Consider the following 15,057-nt stretch of genomic DNA (forward strand, 5'->3'; position numbering starts at 1 on the left):
TGTTTAATTTTGTTTATTAGCTTAAGGTATAAATGGATAAAAATTATAATTTGTGGTAAAAGGAACATTTTCAAGTACAGGGTTAAAGTTGTTCTCCACATACTCGTTATACAAGTATTAAAATTGCTCTGTGAGTTATCCAGTACATTCTGAAGATTAATTGACAGTTTAAGAGAAAATTTAATAAAAGAAGACTAGAACAATGGATAGTAGTTATGGGATTAGTTTATTCAAAAAATGTTTACTTATTGGTTGCTGTTGACCACGAACTAAGGTCATAACCACAAACAAAGCAAATACATTAAAAACTTACTGTTTAGTGGGAAAATCAAATAATTATGCAAATAAATATCCATTTATAGACTGTACTATATACTTGAAAGATAAGTGACAAATGGCATGAAAGTTGTAAGGCATTCGGTTAATTTAGAATGAGGTTGGTTTCAGAGATATAGGAAGATTAGAAGACTCTTATTACCACAGCTACTTTCATAAAAATCTTTCAGTATTAACTCAATAATACATTTATATTTTATAATATCATAATTTTATATTTGTATTTTGCATATAATAATATTTTTATTTTGCCATTACAAAATAAACATTTATTCTCAAACTGGAATTAGAAATATATGTTTGTATGTATATATACACCCACACATATATATATATATATATCCCTCATAAAACATGATAATCAGTATAGTAGAATGGTCATCCTTCAATTTAGTTCAGGTTTGTCTAATGAGATGATATTTAAGGTAGTTCTATTTGGTACCATGTGCAAATTTTGGACTAATCTGTGAAATTATTAACCAAAATTCATGTAAAAGTGATTTCCTCTTAACATTGTATTTTGGCATACTGGGTCCTCATGATACTAGTGGAGGATTTGGAATCAGAGCAAGGAGGTGGCAAACCTAGGAAATGGCCACAGAAGTAGGAAAAGCCATGCAACTTGTAAGGGGAGTGGATCAGTAATGTTCAAATATGCTCCTCATAGTGAAGTGCTAACACTTTTGTAGGATATTAGTGAAAAAAAAGCAATGGAGCAAGGATGAAAATGACAATAGGCAATATTATTTATATTTAACATGTGTCAAGAATTGCATTTAATGCTTTATATTCCTTATTTTATTATTTATCCCATAAGGTAATTACTCTTATTTTTAGCCTGTCAAGGGGAAAAGCTCTAAGATTTAGAAAGTTTGAGTAACTTTCCAAGGTTGATTTAGATGGTTAGTGGATCTGGAGGCTGAAAAAAATGTCCTTCCAAATGATACTCATCTCCTACTCCCAATCCCTGGAATTTTTGAATGCTACTTTAAATGGCAAAAGAGAGGGTCTTTGCAGATGTTTGAAGTAAAGGACATTGACATGGGAAGATATCCTCGATAATCCACATGCATCCTTATAAGAGGAAGGCAGAGGGGTATTTTACATACTGACACATAGAGGAGAGTGTCATGTGACTACAGAAGCAGAGACTGAAAGAGATGTGGTCACAGAGAATGCTGACAGCCCCTGGAAGTTGGGGGATGCAAACAGCAGGTGCTCCCCTAGAACCTTCCCAGGGAGTACAGCCTTGCTGACACCTTGGTTTTGGTCCAGTGACACTAATGGTGGATTTCTAGTCTTCAGAGCTGAAAGAGGAAAACATTCTATTGTTTTTAGGTTCCAGGGTTGTGGTAATTGCTTATGCCAGATATAGAAAACTAATTGAATTATAAATCAACCAGGTATGTCTATCTCCAGAAATAAGCTTTAAGCCATATGCCAGATCATATATGTTAAGTATAACCATAAAAATTATCAAGTTTTTTTTTTTTAGCACCACAAACTGGAAGAAAAAAAATAAACTTAAGTAAAAGGGATGTGTGTATACATATATGTCATATATGTAATGATCATTTATGAAATTTAAAAGTCTTAAAAATAATACCTAAATTTTACAGTTTACACACACACACACACACACACACACACACCTGTTCACAAGTATTGTTTGGCTAATTCAAAGTACAGAAAATGTTTGTACAGTGCTGTATCATACTTTTATTATACTATATTCTTAGAGATAGTTAACTTTTATTGATAATTAAAACTAGTTTTGAGTGTTTATCATTCCCTAAAGATATATACTTTCCTCCAAATTTGCATTTGTATTGCTGATATTTTGAAATTATCTTGTTCTCATTTTCATTCTTTCACAGTCTTTTAAAAGATTAATTAACATGATAACTTGGTTATGCTTTCATTCATTTTCTATGGCTTACGTCCATTTTCTATCATTCATTTATTATCATTTAATGCCCTGCCCCCGACGGTAACCATTTTAGATGAATCTTGCACTCATCATTTCTGAAACATATTATGTGTTTGTGCAGTTCTGAGCTCAATTTATTCTTTGTGTCTTTTAACAAGTTTTGTGTGTGCTTAAGTAGCTTCAATCATATCCAACTCTTTGCAATCCTATGGGCTGTAACACGCCAGGCTCTACTGTCCATGGGATTCTCCAGGCAAGAGTACAGAGTGGATTGCCATCTCCTTTTTCCAGGGATCTTCCTGACCCAGGGATCATGTGTCCTGCATTGGCAGGCAGATTCTTTACCACTAATACCACCTTAGCCTAACCTAATAGATTCTCTCCTATGTTTTTACCTGAGAGTAAAAGTACTGAAGAGGAAGGGCAAAGCAGTCCACTCCAGCATTCTTGCCTGGAGCATCCCTTGGACAGAGGAGCCTGGTGGGCTACAGTCCATAGGGTTGCAAAGAGTCAGACACAACTGAAGCTACCGAGCATGCATGCAAAGGTACTGAAAGCTTAACAAAGAAGAAAACTAGGAAAAAACAAAACAACAAAACCTTTTTATATTGGGCCTTTTCTATTTTAGAAATTTTTCAGTTCAATTCAGTCACTCAGTTGTGTCCGACTCTTTGCCACCCTGAGGACTGCAGCACGCCAGGCTTCCCTGTCCATCACCGACTCCTGGAGCTTGCTTAAACTCATGTCCATCAAGTCGATGATGCCATCCGACCATCTCATTTAGGTAAGTCCAAATACTTTAAGTAAAATTACCTTAGGTAAAGGCAGTGTATTGAATTAAATGTATTGCCAGGAGGCTTAGAAGGTAAAGAATCTGCCTTTAATGCAGGAGACCCTGGTTCGATCTCTGGGTTGGGAAGGTCCCTCACAGAAGAGAATGGCTACCCACTCCAGTAGTCTTGCCTGGAGAATCCCATGGATAGAGGAGCCTGGCTGGCTGCAGTCCATGGGATCACAAAGAGTAAGACATGACTGAGTGACTAACATTTTTTTCACTTTTCATCTTAGGAAAAAGCAGTGTATTGAATTAAACATATCACCAATAATTTTAAGCAAATGTGGCAATTTTACATGTTATTTTTCTTAAAGTAAGTTTTGACCATTCATGGTCTTATAATTGCAAGAAATGTATGTTCCAGTATAATTCTCTTTGGGAATTGTGTTAGCCAAATAAAATGATGAGAACTGTAATAATGTAGAGAGATTGGTAATGTCATAAAATCACTTAGAATTAATTTTCATGGAAAAATAGCATTGCTTAAGCTGTGGAGATTGGTGAGCACTATCTAGCTTATCTACAATTTCTTTTTTCAGGGACTTTCCATACTGCTGTCATGTTTTCTTAAATGTGTCTTCATAGATAAGCTCTGATTTAAAGATAGTATACATACCATTATGTCACAACTGTGATGTTATATTAGATGTTAGTCACTGGGAATTTATTTGGTGGTTTCTTTTGCCTACATTTATTATGACCCAGATATTTTTAAAATGCTACCTTAATTTTTTCCAAATGTATTTGTGATCCCTAAATAGATATGACAGTACATCTTACAACAATATTACTTACAAATTTGTTCAGTACTGTCATTTTCATATCGATACAAGCTGAAATTTCTTGAAAGTAAACGTTTATTCCTAAAGTATGGACATTTTTTCCTTATCTAGTCTTAGAAATACCTACATATTTCTAGTAGAGACATGGTTTAGTGTATGCGTGTGTGCATGCTCAGTTGCTTAGTCTTGTCCGATTTTTGTGACCGCATGGACTGTATCCGTCAGGCTCCTCTGTCCATAGAATTCTCCAGGCAAGAATCCTGGAGTTGGTAGCCATTCCCTTCTCCAAGAGATCTTCCCAACACAGGTCAAACCCATGTCTCCTGTGTCTCCTTCACTGGCAGGCAGATTCTTTGCGCTGAGCCACCTGGGGAGCTCAGTTTAATATATGGGAAGTTTTCTTAAATTAATTTTCAACTGTGATGTTGGAGAAGACTCTTGAGAGTCCCTTGGGCTGCAAGGAGATCCAACCAGTCCATCCTAAAGGAAATCAGTACAGAACATTCATTGGAAGGACTGATGCTGAAGCTGAAGCTCCAAGACTTGAGCTACCTGATGAGAAGAAGTGACTCATTGGAAGATACCCTGATGCTGGGAAAGATTGAAGGCAGGAGGAGAAGGGGATGACAGAGGATGAGATGGTTGGATGGCATCACCAACTCGATGGACACGAGTTTGAGCAAGCTCCAGGAGTTGGTGATGGACAGGGAAGCTTGGTGTGCTGCAGTCCATGGGGTTGCGAAGAGTCGAACATGACTGAGCAACGGAACTGAACAGCAAAGGTTGAAAAAACAAGAACGAGTACATGAATAATTTCCTCCTTCTCACTGGTGAATAGTAAACTTTTACCCATATTTGTAGCAGATTGCAGTTTTCAGAGATGACCACATATCCCTTCTCTCATGCTGTTCTTACAAAGTGATTGACACTCTTCCACCCTGGATGGGATATGTGTTCCCTCCTCTGGAATCTGGTTATTGAGATGGGGTCCATGTGAATCTATAGAAAATAGTGGAAGCAAATTCTGTGTGATTTTAATGCTAGGTCTTAAAAACATTACAGCTTTTGTCTGGCTTTCTCTCTGTCACATTACCCAGCCATGGAACCCAGTCACTGTGCTGGGAGGGAGCCTGGACCAGCCTGTCAGGAGAGAACACATGGATAGGCACTGTGAATAAAAACTGAGGCTCTTATATGATAGGCAGTATCTACCACCACATTTGTCAGTAAACTATTCTTCCAAAAATTCTAGGCCCCAGTCTCTGGGGTTTCACACGCAAGGCCACTAACATTGTGGAACAGAGGCAGGCTGTCATTGCTGTGCCCTGTCTGAAATACTGACCGCAGAATCAGTGGCTGTTTTGTGTCAGTGATTTATATAGATAGCATAGCATACTATAGAGCATTGGATGACTGGAGTAATAGTTAATATTTTTAAAGAAGCGGGTATATTTTAGAATAAAATACATAATAGATCAGTTTTTTTGTTTTTTTTTTTTGCTATTAATGAGATTTAGCCATAAAATTAACTTATGTCTATATATTAGACATTTCTTCCCTTGTGACTCAGTGGTAAAGAATCTGCCTGCCAATCAGGAGATGTATATTTGATCCCTGGATTGTGATGATCCCCTGGAGAAGGAAATGACAACCCACTCCAGTATTCTTGCCTGGAGAATCCCATGGACAGAGGAGCCTGGGGGCTACAGTCCATGGGGTCGCAGAGTCAGACATGACTTAGAGACTGGACAACAATAATTAGGCTTTATCTCACTAAATAGAATAAACCATTTAATTCAATTTTATTAAGTTAGCATTTGTAAATTGGTCTTAGTAGTTGAGTTACCAATGAGAAACCAGGTAGTAAAGTTGCCCATCCCTGATCACATGAGCTGCTAAGAGGGACCACAGTTAAGAGTCTTAGCCCTTGTTTGGTTATCTTTGCTTGGGTTGGCAGTTTCTTCCTATTTCAGTGTTTTACCGAGATCACCAATCCCCTCTGATTGTGGAGTCATGGTAGTAAAGTCACAGTCCAGGACCCTGAAATCCTAACTTTCCGGAAAGAGGGTGGCTGCTTTGTGAAAGCAAATTCCCCGTAATTGGAAAGAGGGAAGACAGAAATGGGAAGTTGAGCCTGCTTTGTTCTTTAGACTTATTTTGGTTTTAATGTTCCTCCAGTGGGAAAGTGAAAATATGCACAAACTAGTTCAAATACTTGAAGCCTCAGAGAAACCATCTTTCTTTTCCTGTTAATAGTTTTGTGATTCAAGGCCATTTATTTCACATATCTGAACATGCATATTTATTTCATGTGGTTAGTAAACTAATCATACAGAGATGTTATTGATTAATAAATGAGATTGTAAATGTAAAGTATCTAAGACAGTACAAAACTAGAATATATACACCATGTGTATACACACACACATCTATGTGTGTGTGTGTGTGTATTTATATATATATATATGTACATACATATATATATATATAAGATTGAATGAGTACCTCCAAAGTGTACTCATTCCTTCTTCTCTGCATCTTTGCCTTTCTTTGGGAGATCTTGTCTAGCCCTTCAGGTCTCATCTATATGGTAAATTATACCTGTATCCCAGAATTATTAGACAAAAGCAAGAGAGGGTGCTAGAAACAGTGATGATATATCTTAGATGAATACAAAAAAGAGTGAAGAGAAAGAGAAGCTTGGACATAAAAATGATAGAGGATTCCATTGTCTTGCAAATGGGGCTTTGGAAAAACAAAATTCTGGGCAAGAAAAGTGTTGTAAGTTACTTATGAACAGCAGTTTTAAAGGGCAAGTCAGTGGATTTGTATTAGAAAAGAGAAGCATTATGGTAGAGTAGGAAGGGAAAACAAAGCACCATAAACAGAAGAATGCAATGGGGAAAATTCTTGGCAAGGGGAAATGGTGCTGAAGTAAATATAGATGTGCAGCCTGGTGAATTTGGTGCTGTGATCACCTGGAGCCTGGTGAGTGTTCATGACTCAGCAGCGCGCAGACAAGGCCTGTGGTCTGGGGACAATTCTGTAGCGCGGTTGGTGTTCCTCGTCACTCTGGTTTCAGTGGGGGGTACTCCTAGCCGCAGGCGGCAGCCAGTGTCGGGCCACAAGAATTTTGTGGCTTGGCACATGGAGTTCAGGTGCTAGAAGGTGGAAGCTGTGTTGTGTGCCGCATGCGGATGAATGACAGAATACCATGGTCTTGCTTGAGAAGATTCATTGCTATAACCATTTAGGAAGATAGCTTGCATGTATAGTTTGTTTTGCAGATGGAATAACACCTATCCTTTAAGGTTTGATTTCCGGTAGAACTGTAGCACAGTCGTGGAAGATGGCAGAGTTTAACCCCACACTCATTAACATAAGTGGCTCCATCTTCCCTTTATAGAGAGTGTGGAAAAAGGAAACAAAGGACATTGCAGTTTGAAAATTGGGTAGCTGACATCTCTGGTCATACCCAGAAACAATGGGTGGTGAGATGGGAGAAAAAGACGTGGAGAAAGTCAGAGGATGACGTTGAAGTGGAGCTTCAGATCTAACAGGAGAGGGTGAGTCAAGACCTTTAAAATATTGTTACTCTTTAAAAAATCTTAGGCTAGTTTGGAGCAGAAATATGGGTAACATCAACAAATATTTGTTTCCAATTTATTCTTAAGATTTACAACCCATCCTGCAGTTTCTGTTTATGTATTTTTTTTCACACTTGTTTCTTCCTTTTCTGTAATCATTTTTTTTTCTCATTAATCTGTGTCTACAGTAGAAGATAAAACATTTTCCTTTTGCAATGAATGTTAGTTTTCTATTTATTAAAAGCTTTCTTGAGATTTCTCCCATTCTAATTATGTATCCAATTTGCATGTTAATCTTCTTCCTTTTAATTATTCAGAGCTAATATTTGAGGTTGTTTTAAATTATTCTCAAAAAATTCATACTTTGTGTGTGTATATTTCCTATACAGTGGTAATTTCTCGACTCTGGCTACAGGCTGTGGGAATATCAGTGAGTGGTATTTAACCCCATCCTCAGAAATATGATTTATTTAGGAGATCAAATTGCTGACAGTCTTGAAAGCTCCACTAAGTGGTTTTAATATCATTTTAATGTACAGTGATGAGAATCATGGAATTAGATTCTTCTTATTTCTGAGAAGTTTTACAGGCCCCCTAAGTGATTTAAATATAGCTTTAATGTTCAGATAGGGATAAGAATCGTTCAATTAGAATATTTGATTAGAAATTAGACATTACCTTGATATACTGCTCCCTCTTTCACTATACTTTTTATACAGATGAAAATTTCTGCAGTGGAATTTAGTCAGCACTATTGCAACTTTCACTGAAGGAGGTGTCTGAGGATGCCAACATCTGACCTTGCTTGTCACATGGTCACAGCGTTTCATGTATAAACCACTTAGCAACAATGTGTCAGAGTTTCACATGGCCTCTAACATTCTAAAAATTATTTTCTGCATTAGGCAATCCATCTATGTATTTTGAATGATGAGTCATAGGCAGCTTCTTCTTGAGCTTTTTCATCACTAAATGCAGGTTCTTGTCTCAGTAAGAATTTCTGGGATTAAAATGAATCTCGTGCACTCAGGCACCTGGTAGGGCTGATGAAAATCTTGGCTGTTTTGTTTATATGTAGTTATCGAAATGATCTTTGTATATAGTCACAGGCAGCCACATTTATTGTGCATAAACATCTGGAGGAGTTGCTAGGAAAATCTCACTTATCACTTGATTTATTTTTGCATTTATTTACTACACCATCTGCTGATGGATAACATTAATAGATTTTTCCTTATAATGTGGTTTGAAAATAATTAAATCTGTTTACTATTCCCAGGAAAGGCCATCCTGAACATTCGAATATTGTTGCTTTTGATTGATATCTTTTAGAAAGTTACAATATCTTTTCATTCATTCAGGGTTATAATTCCTGTTTGTTTTGTTACTGCTTCATTTTTCCCTTAAATGATTGCTTGCTTAAATTACTTATTCTCTCAATACACACTATACAGATAGAGCCATGCAAGGTGCTCTGAAGCATTTCTCTGATAGCTCAAAGACATCAGATCTATTCTGCCAGTACAATGTTTGCAAATTCCACTCTGATTGTCCCAGACTGGCAAAGTGCCAGGTGAAGATTTATTCACTATAGAAAGGAGGCATTTGTGTTCATGACAGCCTGTGTGCCTTGAGTTGATGTCCAGATACTAAAGTTGTGGCTAGTCAACTGAGATATAGCTGATACACAAGGGAAGTTGTATGAAGGAAAGAGTACAACTATTTTCACTGTTTTGTAGTCAGATAAATATAAAGATGAATTCTGTTGCTAGCTTTAATATGCTGAATGGCAGTAGACGTGGCATTAATTCTTCCTAAACCTAAATGGTAGAGTTGTTTTGAGGATTAGATCTAGCAGCTTATTGAAATTTTCCAGTACAATGCTCAATAGTGATAACTGGTGTTAGAAATATCTCTTGGTGGTGTTATTGGTATTAAAGGATAATCTTGGTATGTTTTTCCATTGGATGTTTCTGCTCAAGTAAATATCCTGTCCTCGGACTTGGTGAAGTGAACTGAATTTTTATTTATATTTTCTTTTTTCTTTCACCATAGACAAAGGAGTGTAAGCTCACACTCCAATCCCTTTTTTCCTCTCTGTAGGCTCAACATTGATCAGATCTCTTTGATTTTCAGATTTTGACTCTAGATTTGAGAGACGGAAACATCACTTCATGTCTACTATTAATTGCACATTTTTTCATTTCAACCATATTTAGACCTTCCATTTAAATTGTGTTCCTCTGTGGTTCCAAAATCTATCCTCCAGTTTGCCCTTGACTCACAAAAGTGGAAGATAACTTATGCTCCACCTCCCCTGAGTAAAGAAGTGCCAAGGAGTTCTTCACTTCTATAGTTGGTAGGACTTCTGCAAACCACAAGCTCTGGAAAAAAGCATAGGAACCACAAAGAGGACTGGTCCTGAAAAGCACTGCAAAATAAGCAGGAGAATTAAGTAAAAGGAAGACCAGTTCTCAGTTTAAGGCCTTGGTCTCATCTCCACTCACAGAGGTGAGAAGTATTGTTTGACAGAAAAAAATGTAAGTTAAATCCTCTTTGGTGAAATAAAATGATTTGGGGAGAATAAATAGAACAGCTTATATGAGGCTAACTCATAATTTACTTAATACCAGACTATTTTTACAGTTTTCTGTGATGACTCCTCCACAGTCAAGATTTAGAAGCTGTAGGAGCCTTAATCACACCTTTCTTAAAGCACTCTACCTTCAGTGTAGTAGTCTGGAAGAAGGTTCCCCAGTATAAGGTCTTACTTGAACATGAAAAGCCTCTGCAATAAATAGACAATATGGGAAGAGAAACCAGAAGTTTTTTCTTCAGGTTTGAGGGTTTTTTAATTTCTTTTTCACAAAAACTTTTTTATTTTGTATTGAGATGTAGCTGATTAACAATGTTATGATAGTTTCAGGTGAACAGCAAAGGAACTCAGCCGTTCAAATACATGTGTCCATTCTCCCCACTCCCCTCCCATCCAGGCTGCCACATAACACTGAGCAGAGTTCCCTGTGCTCTACAGTAGGTCCTTGTTGTTTAGCCATTTTAAATATAGCGGTATGTACACGTCCATCCCAAACTCCCTAACTATCCCCCCCATCCTTACCCCCAGCAACCATAAGTTCATTCTCTAAGTCTATAATCTTTCTGTTTTGTAAGTTCATTTGTATCATTTCTTTTTAGATTCCACATATAAGGGATGTTGTGGTTTCCCAGGTGGCATAATGGTAAAGAACCCACCTGCCAATGCAGGAGATACAAGAGACGCGGGTTTGATCCCTAGTTGGGAAGATCCCCTTGAGTAGGAGATGGCAACCCACTCCAGTGTTTTTGCCTGAAATATTCCATGGACAGAGAAGCCTGGCGGGCTACAGTTCAGAGGGTTGCAAAGAGTCGCACATGACTGAGCACACATGTACCATTCTTGGGAGGAAATAGCAAGGGATGTGCACACATCTTGATTTCTCACAACCCCTAGTGGTTTTTCTGACCATGTTTTCAGTACTGATTCTGCTAAGTTTATCTTTTGAGAGCTCAACGGGAGCACTTGAAAGGAAGACTTTACAATTCTTGTTTATGTTATATATTATTAATAGTTCATTTACATAAGATAAACATAAGTGGAGTATTTTCATTATAGTCACCGTGGAATGTTCTTCTATGCAGAAGTAATATTTGTTCTGTTTTGTTCCAGAATTCAGAGGAACTAACACATGAATTCTAAAGAAGCAGACCTCATTTAGGTAAGAAGAAATTGCAATAATTAGACCTTTCCAAAGACGAACAAACTGTCACAAAAATTTTTCTTTTATTTATCCTTGTAGGTATCCAAATGAAATTTGGGTTACCCTTTATTAGTGAGATAATAGAAGTTTGGCTTAGATAACTTTATAAATTCATTTTATCCATATGTACTCATGACAGTAGGTCATAATTTACAGAAATATCATATATGGCATGTGTTTCCATTTAAACTTGTTTTATGTAATGTTAGGCATTTTAAATTATTAAAAATGTTTTTCCAATTTTCTTTGATACATTTTGAAACACCAAAGTTGTAGTAATCCCTGTGGATAATTTTAGATTTAGCTGATAGCAGATAATCTAATTTGGAATTAATATGAAAAATCAGATGTGTAACAGAAGAGCATCAATATTTATAATTACTTAGATGTATATGATTTTGCCTTGGGAATTTTAGAAACTCATTTTGTTATTAAAAGGATTCTTTAGTGATGGCCAGTCCTGGTGTCTGAGTGATTCCCTGGGCCCAGCAAAGGGACCAAGTTTCCAGAGCCTTGAAGACAAGGGGTAACACCCCAAAATACGGACTCATTTTCCACTCTACCTTCATTGGCCGAGCAGCTGCCAAGAACAAAGGTCGCATCTCCCGATACCTGGCAAACAAATGCAGTATTGCCTCATGAATCGAATGCTTCTCTGAGGTGCCCACCAGTGTTTTGGGGGAGAAGCTTTGAGAACAAGTTGAGGAGCGGCTGTCCTTCTATGAGACTGGAGAGATTCCCTGAAAGAATCTGGATGTCATGAAGGAGGCAATGGTTCAGGCAGAGGAAGCGGCTGCCGAGATTACTAGGAAGCTCGAGAAACAGGAGAAGAAACGCTTGAAGAATGAAAAGAAAAGGCTGGCTGCAACTGCCCTGGCTTCTTCAGAAAATAGCAGTGCCCCAGAGGAGTGTGAGGAGACAAGTGAAAGACCCAAAAAGAAGAAAAAGCAAAAGCCCCAGGAGGCTCTTCAGGAGAATGGAATGGAAGACCCATCTGTCTCTTTTTCCAAACCCAAGAAAAAGAAATCTTTTTCCAAGGAAGAGCTAGTTAGTAGTGATCTTGAAGAGACAGCTGGTACTGGAAGTCTTCCCAAGAGGAAGAAATCTTTTCCCAACGAAGAACCAGTTACTGACCCTGATGAGTCAGAAAACAAGAGGGTCCCCAAGAAAAAGCGGAAATTGTCTTCCAAGGAGGAGCCACTCAGCAGTGGACCTGAAGAGGCTGCTGCCAGCAAGAGCAGCGGCTCCAAGAAAAAGAAAAAGCTCCGAAAGCTATCCCAGGAAAGTTAGAATGGACATCTTCCTAGTGGGGCATAACTTACAGAGGTATTCCGCATCCCATCCCCTAGACCCAATAAAATAAAAACAAATTCACAAGAAAAATAAATAAATAAAAGGATTCTTTAGAATGTGAATTTGATAGCTAATGTAACAGAAACTAGGTCCTTAAAAATTATAACAGATAAATTAATCATTGGTGTAGTTTCATTTATACTTTTTAAAATTAATAGTTAGTTGGAAATATAAAGCTGTAACCAGGTTAGTCATTACAGTAGTTTTAATATGTCAGTCAAAAATGGCCCAAATGGATGGCAGAATAAGGATCTTCAGAAACCCTGAATTCCATAAAACATTGAATGAGAACAATGGCCAAAAAAGTCAAAATCGAACTTCTCAGCACTCTAAGTTAATCAAAAGCTTGCATCAATCTGGTGAATATTTATTTGAGGAAAACAAAAAAATGTTAATGGTACACTAGCAAATACCTATTTAAAACAAAGGAAGGCCATAAATGAAAATAAAGGAACCAAAAGAATAAGAAAAATATTAAATAAATCATAAAATGGCAGATAGAAATCAGCCATATGAATACTGATGCTCAATATAAATGGATCAGACATTCCATTCAAGAAGGAGAGATTGATAGAATGGATTAAAAAATCCAGTCCTACTATGTACTGTCTGTAGGGACACTTTAGTTTCAAACACAAATTGGAAATGGAAAATGAATGGAAAAAATGAATTGATCCTATTGGAATGGAATGGAAAGATGTGCATCAAAACATTAATCAGAAGAGAGCTGGATTGGGTAGGGTATGCTAATGTCAGGCAAAACAAACTAGTACAAAAATAACTAGAAACAAATAGGATATTTCATGATGAAAGTGTTAATGTATCAAGAAGACAAAAAATTAGAAATATGTATGCACTTAAAAACATATATATATAAAGCAAAACTTGACAGAATGGAAAATAGGCAATACAATAATAGTTGAAGGATTCAATGCCTCACTTTCTATATTGATTAAGACAGCTAATTAGGAGATGAATGAGGAAACAGAGGATTGGAACAATAAACCAATTGAGAGTACTGCTATAGAACCCTCCGCCCAACTAACTTACAACTATAGAACTTTCTACCCATAACAACATACACATTAATTTCAAGTTAGTGTGAAATATTTCCAGGCTAGATCATATGTTAGACTATAAAACAAGCCTCAATATATTTTAACGCATTTAAATCCTACAAAGTATATTTTCCAACCTTTATAAAATAAAATAAGTAACCAATAACAGAGAAATTTGGGGAACTATATGTAGGAGGAAATAAAAATATCCACTCCTAAATTACCAATGCTTCTAAGAATAAATCTCAAGATAACTTAATACTTAATCTCAAGATATAAAGTAAAACTTATGTGGAACAGCTTTAAACACTTACATTGTTTGTAAAAGTCTACTTGAAAAAGGAAATAATCAAAGATATTACAAGAAAAAATACATGTTTGTGTATAGAATGAAAGCACATCCATCAATAAGGTAATGAATACTTCGTGAATGTTTTGTTCCTGTAAGAATCTCACCTACCTTATATTTCTTTGATAATGCTTTACATATTTATTTTATACAGTTTTCACAGCCTTTCCTAAATTTTGGGTACAGTAGAAGCTTTAAGGAAATGCAATATATTTACATTAAGATGATACTAATTTTCTCTTAATGGTTCCTTCTATGCTCAGTGTCTGTTCATCATATGATTTAGAAACATATTTCTGAATATCTCTACACAGTGACAGCATTTATAGTAGCTTTCATTTACTGCATTTGATTACTGTAGTCAACTTAAGACCTGAAGAATCAAAGTAAAGTGTTAGATTATTTAGATGAAAAATTATTATTATCTTTGAAGTCCAATAGACCTGAGTTGCATCCTTAATATTCATGTGACTTTGGCTAAAAGCCTTTTCCACCATAGTTTCTACACCTGCAGCATAGGTATAAGAATATCTACATCATACGCTTATTTTGAATAGTAAAATAAGTGAGATTGAGAGACATTTGCATAGAATGCATGTCAAAGGTAACAGTAGATATAAAATAAGATATAAAAATAAGCACTAGATAGTATATCAACACAAAACATTCATTGATAAGTGCTCTATTTTGCAAAATTACTTTGAGAAGTATTTATTCAATCAAATTCTGGATTTGCTTCCTAGAAATCTACATCGTTACCCCTACTTTCTAAAATCCTGATTTACTGGGGGAAGGAGGAATAGGATAGAAAGTTGTATTTTGCATAAATATCTCTAAGACTAGTTTATGGAAACCCACTTCTTATCATTTCTTTAAAACTAAAAATGGTAACCAGCCATATAAAAAATGTTATTTCAAAATATTTGATTTTTTCATTATATGGAAAAGGATCACTAGTGTGTTTGTTTGACAGTATCTAATGTATTCACTTGGGACTTCCCTGGTGGTACAGTGGTGGGGTCACAAAAGA

At 36.4% G+C, this 15,057-nt stretch overlaps 1 protein-coding gene and 1 pseudogene across 2 annotated transcripts in view; both read left to right on the forward strand.

Annotated features, from left to right (window-relative positions):
- LOC145515715 (uncharacterized) overlaps positions 1-15,057 on the forward strand; it is a 150,698-nt gene that overhangs the window by 31,026 nt on the left and 104,615 nt on the right. The window contains exons 5-7 of the mRNA XM_081516981.1: positions 2,895-3,050; positions 7,290-7,449; positions 11,177-11,225. The gene's annotated coding sequence lies outside the window, so the exon portion shown is untranslated. The remainder of the gene's footprint in view (positions 1-2,894; positions 3,051-7,289; positions 7,450-11,176; positions 11,226-15,057) is intronic.
- Positions 11,255-13,092, forward strand: LOC145534950 (nucleolar protein 56 pseudogene; annotated as a pseudogene). Its single transcript, XR_014075110.1, has one exon. The product of XR_014075110.1 is annotated as a nucleolar protein 56 pseudogene (transcript).

The sequence above is a fragment of the Giraffa tippelskirchi genome, chromosome 1, assembly GCF_054371585.1.
Source record: "Giraffa tippelskirchi isolate mGirTip1 chromosome 1, T2T-mGirTip1v1.2.pri, whole genome shotgun sequence".
NCBI lineage: Eukaryota > Metazoa > Chordata > Mammalia > Artiodactyla > Giraffidae > Giraffa > Giraffa tippelskirchi.